Genomic DNA, 21,898 nt, shown 5'->3' on the forward strand with positions numbered 1-21,898 from the left:
ATTAAGAACCAGGTACCATAAGAAGCCCTTTTAAAACAGCAGAGATCTGCATTTTACTTCACGTGAAAATTTGAAAACCTTTTTCTCTTAAGAAGCAAGAAAAGTCTACTCATAGTTATTTATACAAATGTAATTTTTGGTCTCAGTGCTATCATATCATCTTATTAGTAGTTATTGGGTGTATTATGTTATGTTTACTGCGTTTATCTATTTGAGGTATCTTCCTTGTTTTTTCAAAAATTTTATTCTAGTATTTCAGAAGGATGACATTTTTATCCTAATGGCTACTTTTATTTGTATGAATACTTTTTCTAATGTCCTTACTTATTGTCTTCCCTGGTTGCAGTGGTATCGTGTAACATCTCTCACCTACACAACAACCAGCGATCCTATGCAAAGTTCTCTCTTTTTCCTCTCTTCTCTGTTTTTCATGCTCTTTAATTTTGCATGCTTTCTGCTCTGTTAGAACACAGAATGTTTACATCACACTCTTTGACCTTCAATATTCTGAGATCTGGCACATTGAAAACTGTTTTCATATGGCCTCAGTAGTGGAAGGACAGTAGAGCTGGATTCAATAGCCTTGGTTTATACTTTCTTCCTCAAGCTTACTGAAAATGCTGGTTCACTGTTTCCTTGCTTTGTACATAGTTTTATGAAACATATAGCATTCTGATCCTTTTGCCTTTGGTAATTTATTTTATCTTCTTACCTGAAGGCCTTAAAGAGTTTTATCTTTAAAGTCAAATGGTTTTACCAGGGTCTTTCTCAGATGTCCAAGTCATTTTCCACAGTACTCAGTGAACACTGATTCAGGTCTGCTTTTATTTATGGAAAGTTTTCTTGGGTTTTAGTCTTAAATATTACATACTATCTGTTCTTTCCAGTTTCTTCTTCAGGGACACTAGTTACACTTATGCTCAATCTCCTTTGCCTGACTTCTATTTCAACCATTTTCTCTCTGGAACTGTGTTGCTTCGTTCTTAATCTTATTTCATTCTCATGGTTGTTTATCTGCTGGCTTAAGTGCCCTTTATGAAGTCTTTGTTTCTGGTTAGCTCTTGCTTTTTTTCTTCTATTTCTTTTTTTAAAAGTTTATTTATTTATTTTGAGAGAGACAGAGAAAGAGAATACATGAGCAGGAAAAGGGAACGGAGAGAGGGAGAGAGAGAATCTGCTATGAGCACAGAGCCTGATGCGGGGCTCAATCACATGAACTGTGAGATCATACCTGAGCCAAAACCAAGAGTCAGTTACTCAACCGATGAAGCCACCCAGGTACCCCTTTTTCTTCTGTTTCTTTCCCGAGTTCCAGTAACTCATGTTTCATTCTTTCTTTTTCTGTCTATGTGTGTTCTTAGTTTTTGTGTTTTGTATTCAAGGTGTTTTGAGGGATTTTTTTTTCATATCTCTGAATCTTGTTTGAGGATATTTAATTCCATTTAGAATGAGGTGTTAAAGTTTACTTCAGCTTCATGGTTCATTGAAATGGAGAATTTTCATCAGCAGAAGAGTTTTATTCACATCATCTTACTTTTTACAGTAACTTTGTGTAGATGTAGTATGCTTTTTTATTGGTCATATTCATTTCATTAACAAGAGTTCTTAGCTTGAGAACAACACTCTCTGTCAGTTTTGTGTCCTTTGGAGTAGGTTATTTTAATGATGATTTGTTTTGTTGGGCAGAGGAAGGGCAAGAGTTGCATGTTTTGTTTCTCTTTTATTTCTTCAGAATCCTTAATTTTCCTCTTCTTTCCTGATTTCTCTTAACTGCACCATCACCAAGCGATGTTTTTCTAATCACAACGCATTTGAAGGTTGCAGAGTTTTCTTTTTCCTAGTAATGCAGAAGATGGTTTTTGTGTATTTTTATTTCTTCTCTTTGGTGATTTTCTGTCTGGGGGATGAAGGAGGAAAAGAAGATTGATAATCAAATGTATACCATTTTTCTGCAAACCTGGAAGTCCCAACTATTCATTATAACACTTTTGAAAGTATGTGACATCTTTTTATTGATCCAACAATGAAGCCAACAATGAGAGCTTCTTAAAGATGGAATTCCATATTTCCTGATTTCATAGTTACACCATGGATATTGCCTTAAATATTCATTCTCAGTGATATGAAACACCTACTAGCCAACCTGTTTTCCTTTAAGTTAAAGTTCCAGGCATGATTTAACATAAATTTGTTTATAATGTAATGAGGTATCATACCACATTGCTATTATTTGCTTTTGCTATTCAGTTATAATACATTATTGTTTCTATTTAGTGGCTTTATAAGGACTTGTCAGGTTTTAGTACTCGAATATATGTGCAAGTCACAAAATCTCAGTGTTCATCTAGCAGTCCAGAGGAAGAGCAAACAATCTGGCAGAATTGCTTCCATTCTCATAGGCTAAATTTCTCTCCCCCTGCCCTTCACCAAGAATCAATGGTATTAAGATTAATGTTCTTAATTTTTCATATTAATGATATTAAATACTTATGTTATAAATATACCATCAGGAGAAGAGGCACATTAAGTTATTAATATCAATAAACAGTTCAACACCAGAGCAAAGCTCCGAGAAATTGAGGCTTAGGACTAATGAGGCTGTGCTGTTAAAACATTGAAGGCGCTAAAAACAATAGCAAAAACAACATAAGAGTAATAGCAGTAGCAACAGTGGTAGTTTTGGCTAGCATGCATTAGGGACCTACTCTAGGCACAGGGTATACTAATCACTTTCCAGAATCCCATCCTTTTGACGTTCTTAGGAGGTAGTTTTATCATTATTTCTCTTTCGCAGATAAGGAAACAGAACTTTAAAGAAACAAAATCACTTCTCCAAGATACAAAAGAAATGTAGAATTGATGGTTACAAATTATCTCATTTAATCCTCATAATAATACTATGAAGAATTAACTATTATTATTCCCATTTTACAGATAAGAAACTGGAAACTCAGATAATAAAGTGTTCAACCTAAGAAACTTTAGAATTAGTTAAAAATACACAAAAAACAAATAACACAAAGACATGTCAAAAAAGGAAACTTTTTAAATCACTCATATTTCCACCATTCTGTGGTTACTACTGTGAATACTTTGCTGTCTCTCCATTCAGTAAATACACAAATACACACATGGGATCATACTAAATGAACAATTTGTACACTCTTAGAATAACTATGTGAAAATTACATGTGCATGTATTATTCCTACAATTTTCTATTGCTCATTATTCAGGTTGTTTCTTTTTTATATGTTTGTTTTTAAATAATTCTGCAATGAATATCATAGGAGACAATTTTTTGTACAGTCCTAATAACCTCCCCTGGATTTCATCCTATAAGTTTATTTCTTATTCAAAAAGTATTTCAGTGCTTAAAAGGTTTAATATTTAATACTTAAATTGCATTTCTAGGGGTGTCTGGGTGACTCAGTGAGTGTCCAATTATTGATTTCAGCTCAGGTCATGATCCCAGGGTCATGAGATTGAGTCCTGCATCAGGCTCCACACTGAGCGTGCTGCCTGCTTAAGATTCCCTCCTTCTCTCCCTTTGCCCCTCTCCCGCATTCATTCACACCCCCTCTCTCCCTCAAAAAAAAGTTGCATTTCTCTTTTTTTTTAATATGAAATTTATTGTCAAATTGGTTTCCATCCAACACCCAGTGCTCATCCCAACAGGTGCCCACCTCAATGCCCATCACCCACTTTCCCCTCCCTCTCACCCCCACCAACCCTCAGTTTATTCTCAGTATTTTAGGAGTCTTTTATGGTTTGCCTCCTTCCCTCTCTAACTTTTTTTCCCCTTCCCCTTCCCCTCCCCCATGGTCTTCTGTTAAGTTTCTCAGGATCCACATAAGAGTGAAAACATACGGTATCTGTTTTTGTCTGTATGGCTTATTTCACTTAGCATAACACTCTCCAGTTCCATCCACGTTGCTACAAAAGGCCAGATCTCATTCTTTCTCATTGGCAAATAGTATTCCATTGTGTATATAAACCACAATTTCTTTATCCATTCATCAGTTGATGGACATTTAGGCTCTTTCCATAATTTGGCTATTGTTGAGAGTGCCGCTATAAACATTGGGGTACAAGTGCCCCTGTGCATCAGCACTCCTGTATCCCTGGGTAAATTCCTAGCAGTGTTATTGCTGAGTCATAGGGTAGATCTGTTTTTAATTTTTTGAGGCACCTACACACTGTTTTCCAGAGCGGCTGCACCAGTTTGCATTCCCACCAACAGTGCAAGAGGGTTCCCGTTTCTCCACATCCTCACCAGCATCTATAGTCTCCTGATTTGTTCATTTTGGCCACTCTGACTGGTGTGAGGTGGTATCTGAGTGTGGTTTTGATTTGTATTTCCCTTATGAGGAGCGACGTTGAGCATCTTTTCATGTGCCTGTTGGCCATCTGGATGTCTTCTTTAGAGAAGTGTCTATTCATGTTTTCTGCCCATTTCTTCACTGGATTATTTGTTTTCAGGTGTGGAGTTTGGTGAGTTCTTTATAGATTTTGGATACTAGCCCTTTGTCCGATACGTCATTTGCAAATACCTTTTCCCATTCCATAAGTTGCCTTTTAGTTTTTTTGATTGTTTCCTTTGCAGTGCAGAAGCTTTTTATCTTCATGAGGTCCCACTAGTTCAGTTTTGCTTTTAATTCCCTTGCCTTTGGGGATGTGTCAAGTAAGAAATTGCTGCAGCTGAGGTCAGAGAGGTTTTTTTCCTGTTTTTTCCTCTAGGGTTTTGATGGTTTCCTGGAGGCATCACAATCCCAGACTTTAGCCTCTACTACAAAGCTGTAATCATCAAGACAGCATATTGGCACAAAAACAGACACAAAAACCAATGGAATAGAATAGAGACTCCAGAACTGGACCCACAAAAGTATGGCCAACTAATCTTTGACACAGCAGGAAAGAATATCCAATGGAAAAAAGACAGTCTCTTTAACAAATGGTGCTGGGAGAACTGGACAGCAACATGAGAAGAATGAAACTAGACCACTTTCTTACACCATTCACAAAAATAAACTCAAAATGCATAAAAAGTTGCATTTCTAATCTAACATGTTTCAGATCAGAGTAATGCCACTTTATATCATAGTTTTGAACTTTACTCAATATATTGAGATGTGTTATCACAAATCCATACATACTTATACATTCTTGTTCCAAATGCATAACATTGGTTCAAAATATATTTCCATTGAAATAATTTTAAAAAGACCTATCACTGAAAAATCAGATCAAAATTTCTGTAGATCAGAAATATCCAAAGGCAAATGGAAGCTGAAACCTTAGTCCTACTGGACTTCCAGAATAGAAGCAGGCAAAGGCAGCCAGGGTTTGCTCCAGGAGAAAGGAAACAAACACACCCATTCATGGTGATAGATCATATTTAGATTCACTTTGTGAAAAAGATTCCAGAGTAAGGCTCTCCCAGTGAAGTGAGACTGAAAAAGGTTTAAACTCCTACCTGGATCTGATAAATGGACAAGTAATTAAAGATACAGTAATGTGGAGTTAAGTGGTTCCAAATATGAGACTTGTTTCTGAACTAGGGACTCTACATTGGGGGCCCCTATGAAGACAACCAAAAACTCTCAAGTATAAAAGGTTGAGTGCAGAGAGTAAGATGTCACAAAACTCCCACAAAAAAATGAACTTGCATGCAAAATGTCAAAGCTAATGTGGAAAGTTGAGGTATGAAGGATACCTCATCAGCCAGAAATTATTTAACTTCAAGGAGATGGATGTAATAAAGAATTCTGAAACCAATTTCCAAATAAATATGTTTAAGATCTATGAAAAAGACTATGGAAGCACAAGATTCATAAATACAGTAAAAAATTTATAGAGGATTATAAAAGACCCAACTAAAAATCCTCGAAATGAAAAATACAGCCATGGTAAGAAAGAATGCCCAAAGTAGAATAAACACCACACTCAACTGAAAAGAGAATTAATGACTAGAAAGAGAGTAGTGAGGAATTTATCCAGATTGCAGAGTGGAAAGATAAAGAAAAGACAAAAAAAAAAAAAATAAGAAAGAGAACTTAGGAGTCACAGATAACAGAAAGGGAAGCTGTAATAATATATGTGACCAGTTCAAGAAATAAAGGACAAAATCACAGAAAGGCAGTGCTGAAGAGAAGTTAACTGAGATTTTTCAGCATTAAAGAAAGACTTCAATTGTTAGACAAAAAAGAGTACTGAATTGTACTCAGGGAAAATAAAAATGTGGTGGACCCATCAGAGTGAAATTAAGAAACATGAGGTGTTCTCTTATGGAGTATTGTGGCGTATTTCTGTTATGACAAGTTTACATGCTTTATTTTAACACTTGGGATATTTTTATTAGCTTCGTTTTTTCTTGAAACACTTATAGAGTATACATGGCTAAACAATGGGGGGGAAATGCCTTGTGATACTCCCAATACAATGAACTATGTGACTTAGGAATTCTTCCGCATGAATCATCAAGGACTTCAGTATGTAGCATGGTTTCTCCAATCTTTGGCCACTTATACCAAAGATATATATACCATATATACCACTTAAAGGCTATTCATCATAGCCAACCAAAGTGGGGATGAGCATCAGGTGTTGTATGGAAGTGTTGAATCACTATATTGTACACCTGAAACTAATATTAAAACTGTATGTTAACAAACTAGAATTTAAATAACTAGAAAAAAATAACTTTTTAGGGGCACCTGGGTGGTTCAGTCAGTTAAGCATCCCAGCTTTGGCTCAGGTCATGATCTCATGGTTCGTGGGTTCAAGCCCTACATCAGGCTCTGTGCTGACAGCTCAGAGCCTGGAGCCTGTTTCAGATTCTGTGTCTCCCTCTCTCTCTCTCTGCCCGTCCCCTGCTTGCACTCTGTCTCTGTCTCTCTCTCTCAAAAACAAATAAATGTTAAAATTTTTAAAACAAAATAAAAATAAAAATTATTAAAAGACAACAAACATTAGGTTAACTTCTAGAAGATTTATCATAAATTTTATAAAATATTAACATTTAAAATTTTTTTTCAACGTTTTTATTTATTTTTGGGACAGAGAGAGACAGAGCATGAACAGGAGAGGGGCAGAGAGAGAGGGAGACACAGAATCGGAAACAGGCTCCAGGCTCTGAGCCATCAGTCCAGAGCCTGACGCGGGGCTCGAACTCACGGACCGCGAGACCGTGACCTGGCTGAAGTCGGACGCTTAGCCGACTGCGCCACCCAGGCGCCCCTAAAATATTAACATTTTAATAAGAAAACAGTAATGGTATTTTTATGTCAGTTCACTTTGTGTCAAGTGTGTATTAAAATCTGTCAACAACTTATCTGTGCCAGGCTCGCTATAAATTTCCCAGATCGACCCATTCCCACTCACAGTGGCCGCTTGCCTTACCTCCTGGCCAAAGCTGCTCTACCCACACCTCCCTCCACTCCCAAGATTTAAAACCCAGCTACACCACCATGTTCACAATTAACGAGCTCCTGTGTATGGTGTCATTTGACAAGGAGAGGACTCCACACCTGTACACCGGCTTGATGGACCCCTAGAGACTTTGGCTAAAGGAAAGGTGGACTTCAGACACTGGAAGAGGAGAGGCAAAGGGAATGAGAATATACATTGGTCAGCTTTTCTCCCTGCTCCATCACTCTACCTCTCCCTTACCCAGGGTTGTTCTCGAACACCTAAGTTTCATGGGGCCTCATTGATACCTCCATAAGAAAGAACAACTGAGCTGTGTTATGGAATTTGGCCATCTCACTCATGCACTCCTTTGTATTTGATCTCTCTTGTTCTCTTAATTAATTCCCTTTTTCTCTCACCGTTAATTCCCTGGAATTGCACTTCCCCATGAAATGTTAGCAGATAATCTTTTGCCTTAGGCTCTGTTTTCTAGGGAACCTGGGCTAAGACTGTTAATTAATATCTGACAGATAACTTGAGCCATAGGCCATGTTCTCTAACCAGTCAATTTCTCTCTTTGCCCTTTCTCTTCACTATATTAGAAAAATCCAAATTTACAGTCACAGGTTGTCAGGAATGGCAGCAAGTTTTTGGTGGCTCTGACAAATGGCTCTGGATTGAATATGGACATAGACGTTATGAAGAGATTTCCCACTGAAGACTACTTTTATCATTCAGTCAGATGCTAAATCAATGAGCATATCACATTCAAAAGCCAGAAGGTTGAATATTTCAACTCGAGACATAGCAGCTAATGGAGTACCAATTTTGCTCTTGGTGCGTTTGATTTTGGAGAGCATTTCTTCGTGTCCTCATGGTTCTCATTCTTCTGATGAGAGTAGAAAATCAAGTGATGGGAAATGTCAAATTTGTGGTGATTATGTTATTTGCACCACCCTCTGGTCTTTGTAACGCATGCTAACTTTTGTCCTTGACATAAAAAAGTATTAAAAAAAAAACCCCTGCAATAATAGTTTTATCTTATTGAAAACACTTAAATTATTGCTAAGAAAACACACATGATTAAATATCTAAAATCACAGAAATGGTCTTTATAAAAATTATGAAAACAACTATTTTATTTATTTTCTTGCACGTTTTTAATATTTTATCATGAAAGTTTTCAAACACATGCAGAAGTTGGAAAAATTGTACTGTGACCACTCACATATTACCTAGGTTCTGTATTTAACATTTTACTGTATCTGCTTTATCATATATCTTTTCATTCATCCATACTACTATTCATCCACTAATTCATCTCCTTGTTGATACAAATGAAAGTCAATTGCAACATGCTTATCAATAACTAGAGTTCAAAATATTTTACAGTTCCTTGTAAAAATAAAACTCATTATATTTACTGAATGCCCAAATCATTTTTTAAGTGTTTGTTTTTGAGAGAGAGAGCAGGAGAGGGACAGAGGGAGAGGGAGACAGAGAATCCCAAGCAGGCTCCTCACACTGCCAGCAAAGAGCCCGCCACAGGGCTTGAACTCACAAACCTCCAGAGGATGACCTGAGCCAAAATCGGTAGTCAGACGCTTAACCAGCCGTCACCCAGGCGCCCCTGAGTGCATAAATCTTAAGTGTACTATTCTATGAGCTGTGACAACTTGAAGCATCTATGTTAAGTCAAACTCCTATTAATATGTAGAAAAGTACCATCATCCCAAGAAGCTCCCTCATATCTCTTCCCAACAATTTCATCCCTATCTTCCAGAGAAAATCATAGTCTGACTTTTCTTTTCACTATATATTAATTTTACCTGTTCTAGAGCTTCATATAAGTGGGATATTAGAGCATACACTATGGACTATTTTTTATAAGAACTTTTTCACTCAACATAATGTTTTAAATATTCATCCAAGCTATTGGGTATATCAGCGGCCCATTCTTTTACATGGCTGTGCCCTATTACGTTGTACAAGTATACCACAGTTTAATTAGCCATTCTTCTGCTCATGACCACCTGAGCTGTTTCCAGTTTGGGACTTCTATGGACAAGGCTTCTATGAACATTCTTGTATAAGTCTTTTTGTGGGTATGTGTTTTTGTTTTCCTTGGGTAAATACCCAGCAGTGGAATTTCTGAGACATAAGGTCAGTGTCTATTTACTTTATTATAAGAAACTGCCAGACTCTTTTCCCAAATGATAGAAGCCCTTCTCAGGCCATCAACAGTACATGAGAGTCTCTGTTGCTTCACAGCCTTGCCAATAATTGGTGGTGTTGGTCTCTACTTTTAGCCACGTTAGTGAGTATGTAGTGGCATCTTATTATGGCTTTAACTTCCATTTACCTGATGATGGTGAGCACATTTTCATGCGCTTATTAGCCATTTGTATATCTTCTTATATAGAATATTCAAATATTTTACTTATTTTATACTGAGTGAATTATCCTTTATTATTGGGTTGTGGAACTTCTTTCTATTTACTGGATGTCAATTTTCTCACAGATACATATTTGTGAATATTTTGTCCTAGTTTATGTCTTGTCTAGTCATTTTCTTTCCAGTGTCTATTGAGGAACAGAAGTATTGTTATTGCAATCAAGTCTATATACATTTTTTCCTTTTATGATTATTATGTTACTTGTCTAGGAGAATTATACCAACCCCCAAGTCACAAAAATATTGTTTTATATTTTCTGCCAAAAGTTTTAAAGTTTTAGCTTTTACATGAAGCTTACAATCTACCTTGATTTAATTTTTGTGTATTGTGTAATGGAGAGGTAGAGATTCCTTTTTTTTCCATATGGGTATCTACTTTTTCCATCACCATTTGTTGAAAAGACTTTGCTTTCTCCATTGGGTTGCTTTGGTACCTTTGTAAAAAATCATTTCAACTTCTATTGAGCACTCCATCCAACAATAGTAGTATACACAGTTTTTCCCTACTGCACATGGAATATTTTCCAGAGTAGACCATATGTTAGCCACACAACTAGTCTTAATAAATTTTAAAATGTCAAAATCATACAAAGTAAAATCTCTAATCACAATGGAATTACATTATAAATCAATTTAAAAAGGAAAATTAGAGTATTTACAAATACGTGGAAATCAAACAACACAATTCTGAATAACCAATGGGTCAGAAAAAAAACTACAAGAAAAATTAGAAAATACTCTGATATAATTTAAAACAAAAACACAGCATACCAAAACTAATGAGATGTAGTAAAACCAGTAGTCAGAAGAAAATTTATAGCTATAAAGACCTATATCAAAATGAGATCTCAAATTAATAATCCAACTTTCCCACTTCAAGGAATTATAAAAAGAAGAGCAAACTAAACCCAGAGCAAGGAAAAGGACTGAAATAGGGGGTACCTGGGTGTCTCAGTCAGTTGAACATCCAACTCTTGATTTTAGCTTGGGTCATGATCTCAGGGTTATGGGATTGAGCTCATGAAGCTCTGTGCTGAGTGTGGAGACTGCTTAAGATTCTCTCTCTCTCTCTCTCTCTCTCTCTCTCTCTCTCTCTCCCTCTCCCTCTCCCTCCCCTCCCTCCCTCCATCTGCCCCTCTCCTCTGCTCATTCTCTCTCTAAAAAAAAAAAAAAAAAAGGAACAGAAAGAAATGAAATAGTAAAGAATAGAGATAAACAAAATAGAAAAAGAGTTCAGAAAATCAACAAAGCCAGAAGTTGGCTCTTTGAAAATATCAACAAAATTGGCAAACCTTTAGCTAGACTGAATAAGACAGAATGAAATTACTAAAATTAGGACTGAAAGATCTCACTGCTAAACTTACAGATATAAAAAGTATTCAAAAAATTATTATAGACAACTATGCACCAACAAATAAGATAGCCTAGATGAAATGAACAATTCCTAGAAGCATACAAACTACCAAAGCTAACTCAAAAAAAAAAAAAAAAAAGAAAACAGAAGAAAAGAAAACTTGATTAGACCAATAATAAGTACAGAGATTGGCTGAATCAAAAAAAATTCAATACAGAAAAGCCTTTCACCAGATAATTTTACTGGTGAATTTAAATTCAACCAGAGACATGTGGGTGGCTCCTGGGCTAAGTGTCCGACTCTTGACTTCAGCTCAGGTTATAATCTTGCAGTTCATTAGTTCGAGCCCCACATCGGGTTCTGCACTGACAGTGTGGAACCTGCTTGGGATTCTGTCTTCTTTCTCTCTCACCTGCTTGCTCTCTATCTCTTTCTTAAAATAAATAAAAAACAAACTTAAAAAATAAAATAAATAAATTCAACCAAACATTTAAATAAGAACTGACACCAATTCTTCTCAAACTCTTCTAAAAAAAGGAAGAGGAAAGAACACTTCCCAACTCATTCTGTGAGGCCAGTACCATCCAAACACCAAACCCAGACAGACATATCATATTAAAAGAAAACTAAAGACCATTATTCTTTGTGAATGTAAATGAAAAAATCTTCAACAAAATAATAGGAAACTGAATCCAGCAGTGTATTACAAGGATTATATACCATGACCATGTGGGATTTATCCCAGGAATGCAAGGTTGATTCAACATACAAAAATCAATCAGTGTAATACATCATATAAAAAGAATAAAGGAAAAAAATGATCATTTCAGTAGATGCAGGAAAAAGCACTTGAGACAATCCAATGCCCTTTCAAGAAAAAAACACTGAACAAACTGGGAATAGAAAGGAACTTCCTCTACGTGACAAAGGCTATCTATGAAAAACACAGCTAACATCGTACTTAATGCTGAAATACTTAAGGCTTTGCCCCTAATTTAAATAAGAGAAGGATGTAAGCTCTCAACACTTCCATCTGAAATTATACTTGAAGTTCTTGTCAAAGCAATTAGGCAAGAAAAAGAAATAAAAGATGTGCGTATTAGAAAAGAAGAAGTAAAATGATCTTTATTTGCAAATGTCAAGACATTACATAAAGAAAAACACAAATAATCCATAAAAATATATTAATACCAATGAATAAGTTCAGCAAAGTTGCAGTCTGCAAGATCCATATAAAAAATTAGTTATTCTCCTATAAACTTGCAGTAAACAAAAAAATGAAGTTGAGAAAACAATTCCATTTACAAGGCCATCAAAAAGAATAAAATACTTAGGAATAAGTTTAATCAAGGAAGTGCAAAACTTGTACACTGAAAACGACAAAACATTGCTGAAAGTAGTAATAAAAGACAAATAAATGGAATTATATCCTATATTAATGAATTGCAAGATTTAATATTGTTAACATGGCAATACTCTCCAAATTGATCTGCAATTAAATGCAATCCTTATCAAAATTCCAGCTTCATATTTTTTGCATAAATGGTCAGGCTGATTTTAAAATTCACAAAAAATGTAAGGAACCCCAAATAATCAAAATATTCTTGAAAAAGATTAGAGAACTCATTGGAAGATTCACATTTTCTGGGTTCAAAATTTTCTAGAAAGCTACAGTAAACAAGACAGTACGTTATTGGCAGAAGGATAGATAAACAGATCAACGGAGTAGAAATGAGAGTCAAAACATAAACCCAGATATCTATGACCAAATCATACTTGACAAGGGGGCCAAAATCATTCAAATAGATCTTTTCAACAAATGGTATTCAGACAGTTGGGTGTCTATAGACAAAGGATGACTTTGAACCTCAACCTTACACCATATGCAAAAATTATCTCAAAAAAGCAAAGACCTAAAGAGCTAAAACAATAAAACTCTTAGAAGGAAACATAGATGAAAGTCTTCATGATGTTGGAGTAGGCAATAGTTTCTTAGGTTTGATACTAGACAACCAAAGATACATAGACAACCAAAGGAAAAACAGAAATTAGACTTCATCAAAATTTAAAACATTTGTATTTCAAAGGACACTATCCAGAAAATGAAAAGATGCCAACAAAATGGGTGACGTGTTTGTAAATCATATGTATCTGATAAGGGTCTAATATTCAAAACATTTAAAGAATTCTTATAACTCAACAATGAAAAGACAACCCAATTAAAAATGATCAAAGAATTTAAATAGACATCTCTTCACAGGAGATATACAAATAGACAATAGGTACCTGAAAATATGCTCAATGTTATTACCCATTAGGGGAATGAATATCAAAGCTATAATGACACACTACTTCATGCCCACTAGCATGGCTATAATGATAACAATTTTTTAATGGAAAATAACAGGTATCGGCAAAGATTTGGAAACACTGGAGCTCTCATACGTTGCTGCTGGAAATGTAAAATGGAAAGCAGTTTGGCAGTTCCTCAAAATTTAAACTTAGAGTTCTTATATGATCTAGGAATTTCTCTCCTTGGGTATATACCCAAGAAAATTGAAAACATATGTTAATATAAAAAATAAATGTTCACAGCACCATTATTCATAATAGCTAAACAGTGGAAACAACCCAAATATCTATCACTGTATGAACAGATTTACAAATGTGGTATGTCCATATAGTGGAATATTAGCCATAAAAAAAGAATGTACCAATACATGCTAAAACATGAACGAACTTGGAGAGTATTACGCTAACTGGAAGAAGCCATCTATTAAGATCCACATATTGTATTATTCCATTTATATGAAATATGCACAATAGGCAAATCCTTGGTGACAGAGACTAAATTTGTGGTTGCCAGGGTGTGAACGAACAGGGAACAAGTAGTGACTATTAACGGGTATAGATTTTGTTTTGGAATGATGGAAATGTTCTAGAATTAGGTAATGGGGATAGTTGCACAACATTGCAAATATACTGGAAAAAAATCACACAGATTAAAAGTGTATGCTTTAAAATAATGAATTTGGGGTGCCTGGATGGCTTAATTGGTTAAGCATCCAACTCTTGATTTTGGCTCAGGTCATGATCTCATGGTCCTGGGATTGAGCCCAGCATCAGGCTCTGCACTGAGTGTGGAACCTGCTTTAGATTCTTTCTCTCCCTCCTTCTGCCCCTCTCTACCACTCGTGTGTGTGCTCTCTCTCACTCTCTCTCTAAAATGAAAAAAGGAATTGGTGCGCCTGGGTGGCGCCGTCGGTTAAGCGTCCGACTTCAGCCAGGTCACGATCTCACGGTCCGTGAGTTCGAGCCCCGCGTCAGGCTCTGGGCTGATGGCTCGGAGCCTGGAGCCTGTTTCCGATTCTGTGTCTCCCTCTCTCTCTGCCCCTCCCCGTTCATGCTCTGTCTCTCTCTGTCCCAAAAATAAATAAACGTTGAAAAAAAATATTAAAATGAAAAAAGGAATAAAATAAAAATAAAATAATGAATTTTATGTTGTGTGAATTTGATCCCAAGCAGAAACATTTTTAAAACATCAGCTGATAGTATGTGTGTGTCTATTTCTGGACTTTCTAGTCTTCCCCCCTCATCTATATATTCCTTTTACCAGCACCATGCTGTCTTGATTATTGTAGCTTTATTGTAAGCTTTGAAGTGAGAGTAAGCTTTCTAACTTCACTCTTCTTTTTCAAGAGCACTTTGGATTAAGTTATACCCCTTGCTTTTAAAACCTTGGGTTTGTACCTTTTCCTTTCACGTCAAGCATATATCAGCATAGAAGAGCATTCTTTTACCTGCTGCCCATTTCTTCTTTTTTATTTAAAAAAATTTTTTAACGTTTATTCATTTTTGAGAGAGACAGAGCGTGAGCAGGGAAGGGGCAGAGAGAGAGGGAGACAAAGACTGTGAAGCGGGCTCCAGGCTCCCAGGTGTCAGGACAGAGCTTGAGGCAGGGCTCAAACCCACGAACCGTGGGCTCATGATCTGAGCCAAAGTCGGACGCCCAACCGACTGAGCCACCCGGGCACCCCTACCTGCTACCCATTTCTTAGCATAGCAAGTTGGGAAAGTGGAATGGGCATAATAGACATTGGTGGCTCTGATGTGCTTGTATTCACAGAAATCAGTATTTCCTTCGGGATTTAATCAAGATCAGAAGGAATAGTGTTGGCTCCTAATTGCCTTTTTAAAATAAATTAGTCTGGATTGGTGTTGAGGTAAAACATCTTTGTGTGGATGTAGTAATGCGTTTTTTTTGTTGTTGTTGCATCCGTGTCTGGTCCTCCATCAGTATTTATTATAATGTACCTTTTACATTTCTATCTTAGTTCACAAAATGCCATGAACTAAAATCCTGTATGTGCGTTTTTTTAGTGATCAGCAATCAAAAGCTCATCAAGCCCTTGTCCCTCCTCATATACCGTAACACGGCAGGCCCTGATTTGTGTGTTACCTCTCGTCGGTTTTCTCCAACTGCAAGCCTGAATGTGGGAGTGATTGCTCTTTCCCATTGTACTCTATTGTTATGCTATGTCCATCTGTATCATTTGATAAAGAAATCGTACCAATAGCTGTTCTTCCTTCTCTCTAAGTATAATGTTTATTATATTGGGATCATTTTAGAAGCTTTCCAAGAGTGACACTTATTTTTTTAATGCTGTAAGGAATGGGACACAAAGGATGTTTCATCTCTTCTTTGCCTTTAGCAACAATGTTCATCAATTTTTGTGCCGGAAAACATGATTTTGTGTTTATTATGGAGAATCTAAATGTATTGACTAGAGTCGTCACAGTGTTTAGAGAGATTTTTTTTAATGTGGTGGTTTCATACCACTATTTGACAGTTTCTTATCAGACAAACACTTAGAATTGAGAGTGAGTGTCTGGCTGGCTCAATAAAACTTAATTTTCAGATTCATCATAATTCCTTCTATTGCCTTTCTTTCTTTTTTGACTGTGAAAAATTATCGCACTTGTACTTACATGTGTCCCAGCACCCACAGCTTGTGTATGCATTGGGATTCCTCACTCTTCATCTTTTCGACATTATTTTGAATTATGTTATTTTATCACCACTCATATATGTCAGTCACTGACTTCTGATTTAGTGACCGTTTTGGTTTATTGAGAGTATAATCCAACAGTAGAGTAACAACAATAATTGCAAATTTCTCAAACAAAAATAACATATAAGAGATATACGAAATATTTTAGCCGACATTAACTATACTGGTTATCTGAAATTAGCCAAGACAGAATAACTAATACAATTCTAGTAGCCCATGAACAGCATTTAAGAATATAAAGATTATTAAGATTATAACTGGATTTCTAGAAAATCATAATTAAGCTCATATTTCAAACATATGTAAATAGAAGTGTTGTGAATATTTTCCTTTGAAACCATGAGGAGTGCCTGGGTGGCTCAGTTGGTTGAGCGTCCGACTTTGGCTCAGGTCATGATCTCATGGTTCATGGGTTCAAGCCCTGCATTGGGCTCTGTGCTGACATCTCAGAGCCTGGAGCCTGCTTTGGGTTCTGTGTCCTCCACTCTCTCTGCTCCTCCCCCACGCACGCTCTGTCAGTCTCTCTCTCTCTCTCTCTCTCTCTCTCTCTCTCTCTCTGTCTCAAAAAAAATGTAAATAAAGGCACTAAAAAAATTAAAGATTTGAAACGATGAAAAGACCAAAGAACATTTGATAGATTACCAGAGACTACCGACATGCTCAAAACCAACTAGGGAAACTCTGGTTTATAGTCCTCTGTCTCTGTTGAGACAGATAACCAAAATGTTTAAAAATGGCCAACGAGCAAACGTATCTTCTTGAACTGCTTCACTAATTTGTTACCCAACTTTGCCAACAATCTGTCCCCTTGCTTGTTGAACAAGCTACAGTTCTCAAACACCTCCTGGGCTGTCGAGCTTCATGTATTGCCAAATTATCATCAAGAAAGCTTCTATCAACTTATATTTCTCACCAGCTGTGTGTGAGAAAGTCTGTCTCCCCAACTCCTCATCAGTTCTGGATAAAAAGAAGTTGCATTGCAGATGATGTTTAGATTTTAAACATAGCACTTAGAGCAAAAAATCAGATACAGTCCAAATGACTCTGGCAGATCCCTTACATTGTGCACGAAGTATAGAGAAATAGGTCTCTGTGTCTTAAGTGCAGTCTAGGGTGCAGGTTCATCGGGTGGGATGGCCGGCAAAATAATCCCAATTGTTTTCATTGTGATTTTTCTCTCCTTTTATATTTGTTTGTTTTTAACTGAATTATCTTTGCCTTCATGTAAATTGAATATAATTGTTTTGTGAATTGCCTTTGTCATTTTTTAATTTGGGGTGTTCATCTTTCTTTCTTTCCTTTTTCTTACATTAAGGATATGATTACCTTTTTAATCACATGTATTTTAAAAGTATGTTTCCTAATCTGCCATCTTTGTGCATGCTACAGGGTGTGTGTGTGTGTGTGTGTGTGTGTGTGTGTGTGTGCTCTTTTTATGGCCCTCCCCACTAGATTAAGTATGTAACATCTTAAGTTAATTGTAGAATACTTTCTGTTTTAATGTTTACATTTTTAATCTTTATGGAATTCCTTTTTATATACAGCATTAGCTAAGCATCTGAATTTATTTTTCCTCAAGAACTTGAACAATTATCTCCTGAAGGGACATCCTTAAAATTTCTCTGAGGTATTTGTATGTTCCCATTCTGGTTCCCATACAAGACTTTCAGCTGTTAGCTATCTGAAAGATAGGAAGAAAATCAAGACAACTTTTTCCCATCACACACTTGTACCTTGCTTTTCCTTCTTCTTGGAGGAGAATGTCCCTACTTCAATGATTTGGTTATAAATAAGACATTGGAGAAAATAAATCAAGTTAGCTTTTTAATTGTGTGGCAAAAGCTGTTTACTGCCCCTCACTATCCATTTTTGCCTTCCTCTTTAATAACAGAACTCTCAATTTTATTAGCTGGGGTACAAGGTCAACCAGAATAAAGACTATATAATCACTAGCTTCCTTGAATCTGGGAAGTGTCTGGTTTTCGTGAAATGTCCTCTTAGGTAGGAGGCATGACCTTTCTTGTCCCTACTTCTTTATTGCTGGCTCAGCTGTGGACCTGGTGGCCAGAGCTTTAGCAGCCATATTAGACTATATGGCATCATGTTAAAGAAGCCAAAACAATGAGACAGAAGTGGCCAGGATCCTTTAGTGGACCTGGCATTTCAGTGATGGAGATAAATGTAGCTGAACTTGAATAATACAGAAACACAGGGAGGTCTTTTGTTTTATTCAGCATTACATTCTCAGGACTTGACACTGGACCTAGAACATGGTATGTGTTCAATAAATGTAGGAGGCATATATTTCCTTTTATAGTCATTATAGGGATTCTGAGAATTTCAGGTAAGTTGAAACCTATTCATTCCACTTACCATCTTTTGTATTTGGACCTGTGACTTTCAAACCTAAAGGAAAACATCATACCCTCTCAGTGATGTTTTGCGTAACTATCGTCTTTTATAGACAGCTCCTTAGAAGGACCTCTTTTGACTTGTATTTGTTAAGAATATGCAAATCTGGGAGTGCTCACCACCATTTTGGTGCATTTTCTCCTGGAGCACACTGTGAGTGGGGGATGGTGAGTTATCTAGAATAGATCCCTGCCAAGTTCTGGCATCCAGGTGACAGCTCTCTGCAAGGTTTATGCGCCTATTTAATTGCAGTTACATCCTTCTCCATTCCCTGGGGCCCATCTTTATGGAGAAATAGGCAGTTGGCTGAGAATGTTGGAATTGAACATTCCTTGCTAATTATTTAATTTTCGTCTGGCACAAACTGAAGCCTCTTAAGTTTAGTGGGAACTCTAAGTCAATTACCTTCCTTTGCTACCAAAGAGCCTACCACGTATAACTAAAAACAAACATACAGCTCTATTCTTGCCTTTGTCCTCGACACCGCCCAACGAATCCGCTTTTCTCTTCCAACAGCCTTTCGTGGAGTAATGAAGCCAGCCTCTCATGCTTTCTGTTGTAAAACCGAAGCCTCGGTAAAGATGGAGTAAAGACGAAAGCCCTGGCCTCTCACACCCCCATTCCTCGTACATGCCCTTAGCCTTCCTTTATTTCATCTACAATTTATCGAGTACTGGCTTGGAATGTAATACCCGGAACAAGCCAAGGAGGAAGGTGTCAGAAAGCCTGGGCCTGGAGAGGTGAAGCTCCTCCCCCAAGGTCACGCGGCTAACAAGCAGCAAAGCAGACATTTGAACCCAGCTCCGCCCTGGTTATGATTTAGGCCCCAGACTATGGATATATTCCCTTTAGTGCTAAGAGGATCTTTAACCTTCTTGTTTCCTTCATGAACCACTAATTCATCTTTCCTGCAACATCCCACATCTTTATTCCAATAAAATGTTTATTTTGAGCATTGCATTTATTATGTGCTGTAAATGTTTTACATGGATTACCTATTTCTATGTCAACTAATCTTCCCAGGGAGGCTACTATGATTAGGGACAGTCTATGAAGAGGAAACTTGAGCAAATAGAGACAAGAGTGAAAATTCAGGCTTTTTTTTCTTTTTTTTTGATTCTGAAGACCCTGCACCTAACCATTATGGTACAATACGTTTATTATTTTTTTTAATGTTTATTTATTTATTTTGAGGTGGGGGGAGGGCAGACAGAGAGAGAGAGAGAGAAAATCCCAAGCAGGCTCCTGCTCTGTCAGAGCAGAGCCCAACGTGGGGCTCGAACCCACAACCCTAAGATCGTGACCTGAGTTGGATGCTGAACGGACTGAGCCACCCAGGTGCCCCAAGACATTCATTTTCTAATTCGATGGTGTTCTTCTTGGACTCTAAATTCTGCAATACCAGGCACAGTCTCTTACTCATTTTGTACTCTCAGCAGGCAGTCCACTATGACACTGTTCACTGGTTCATCTGATTTAAATCTCCTGCCTCCTTTGTTGGTCCTTGCATGTGTTACCACTACATGAGGTGGGAATATTAATTTTTGGAATGGACACAGTTCCAAAAAAAAAATGCACCTACGAGCAAATGGAGAACCACGGATTCATCATCCTGGGGCATACGTGGACTCACAACCTGACTGAACTTTTTCCCGCGTGCTTCCAAACATGGAACGAAATTCCATGGAACGAAATTTTAAAGGAATTCCCGCTTAGGCATGTTCCTTATGGTCTGGTCATCGTCAGTGCCGATTTACCAAGTATTTAGCATGCTCCCTTTTGGAAACATGTTAGGATTTCCTTTCTCTGCCCCCTTGAGTCCGTTGAGACCGTGTGACTTGTTTTGGCCCATGCAATGTGGGGCAGAGTGACAAGTGGAACCTCAAGGTGGAAGCCCTAAGAGCCTGTGCATATGATCTCTCACTGGTACGGTAACAAGCAGTGTTTGAAATACAAGTAAGACTATGAACTGAGCCCCCACCTCCGACCTGCAGTGAACAGTAGGGTAAGTAGGACACAAAGCTTAGTTGTTCTAAGCTGTTAAGGGGCAAGCATTTGAGGGGCACCCCTATGGCTGGCTCAGTCAGTTAAGTGTCCGACTCTTGGTTTCAGCTCGGGTCACGATCTCACGGTTTCATGAGTTCAAGCCCCGTGTCGGGCTCCATGCTGACGGCACAAAGCCCGCTTGGGATTCTTTGTCTCCCTCTCTCCCTCCTCCTCCCCCACCCATGCTTTGTCTGTCTCCCTCAAAATAAATAAGTAAACTTACAACACAACAAGAAATTGGGCAGTCGATTTTTTACCGCAGCATAACAGTCTCTCCTGTCTTAGACACTCCTGACAGTCTCCAGTGGAGTGATTCTTGGCATTTTTATGTTACCTTGAGGAGCTAGAAGGAGAGTCATTAAATTTAGGCTTCACCTCAAAAGCTTTAGACCCAACAGAAGCTTGGTAACTACCATCAGGCTTAAAAAAGTTCTGACTGGGACAGTGCTGCGGATTGTCCTCTGTCCCCACTCTGGGCAGAGAAGGTTGAAATGAGCCCAAGTGACCATGAAAGGGATTTAATTAGATGAACGAAAATATTCTGAAGGTCAAAGGGTGGGATGACATTCTGGAATCTCCTTTGTGATGCTCTTTTGAAATCAGAGACGTCACACTCGCCTGAGACTGTGCAGTGAGAATGCGCCAGGAGGGTGGGGGTGCACCTGTTGCTCTCAGGGAGTGCCTTCTGGCTTTATGATTTTATATGTTCAATCTTGGCTGGTTAGAAGATTCATTTATACACTTAACCAGATTTTCTCAGGGTGTAAATTTCCCCCAGAGATAAATTAAACACTTTTAGGGATACAATCAGTCTGTGAGGCCACCAGGGTACCATTCACTGCTTCTCAGCAGCAATTTGCCAAACGGTACCCTGGTGACTTAGGGAGTGAGTGCACATCTGTAAAAGGACTTCCTTTGCATCCAGGGATGCGCTCTCAGAATTCTCACTGCAATGTGCGGACAGCCAAGGGTGGAAATGGAGAGAGTGAGGCCCCCTAGTTCCTCCTCTGTTCCCATCATGCTCTCAGCTGGGCTGCTGTGTCAGTGGAAGATAAGCCACGGTAAACGAGTGAGGGATGGGAGCTCAGCTCCTGAGTACCTGCCTTTTCCCCTTGGTTCCAGCCAGCTCCATTGGGGATGGTCCCTCCCCA

General features: G+C 37.7%; 1 long non-coding RNA gene across 2 annotated transcripts; it reads right to left on the minus strand.

Annotated features, from left to right (window-relative positions):
* Positions 1-1,300: 1,300 nt before the first annotated feature.
* Positions 1,301-21,320, minus strand: LOC123385908. Of its 2 annotated transcripts, none has more exons than XR_006599172.1 (3): positions 21,082-21,320; positions 19,157-19,254; positions 1,301-1,897 (listed from the first exon to the last, which is right to left on the minus strand). It is a non-coding gene; the product is annotated as an uncharacterized LOC123385908 (long non-coding RNA). The 2 variants fall into 2 exon arrangements; XR_006599173.1 differs by having other exon boundaries at positions 20,971-21,090.
* Positions 21,321-21,898: the final 578 nt, after the last annotated feature.

The sequence above is a fragment of the Felis catus genome, chromosome B3 (genome assembly GCF_018350175.1).
Source record: "Felis catus isolate Fca126 chromosome B3, F.catus_Fca126_mat1.0, whole genome shotgun sequence".
Lineage (NCBI taxonomy): Eukaryota > Metazoa > Chordata > Mammalia > Carnivora > Felidae > Felis > Felis catus.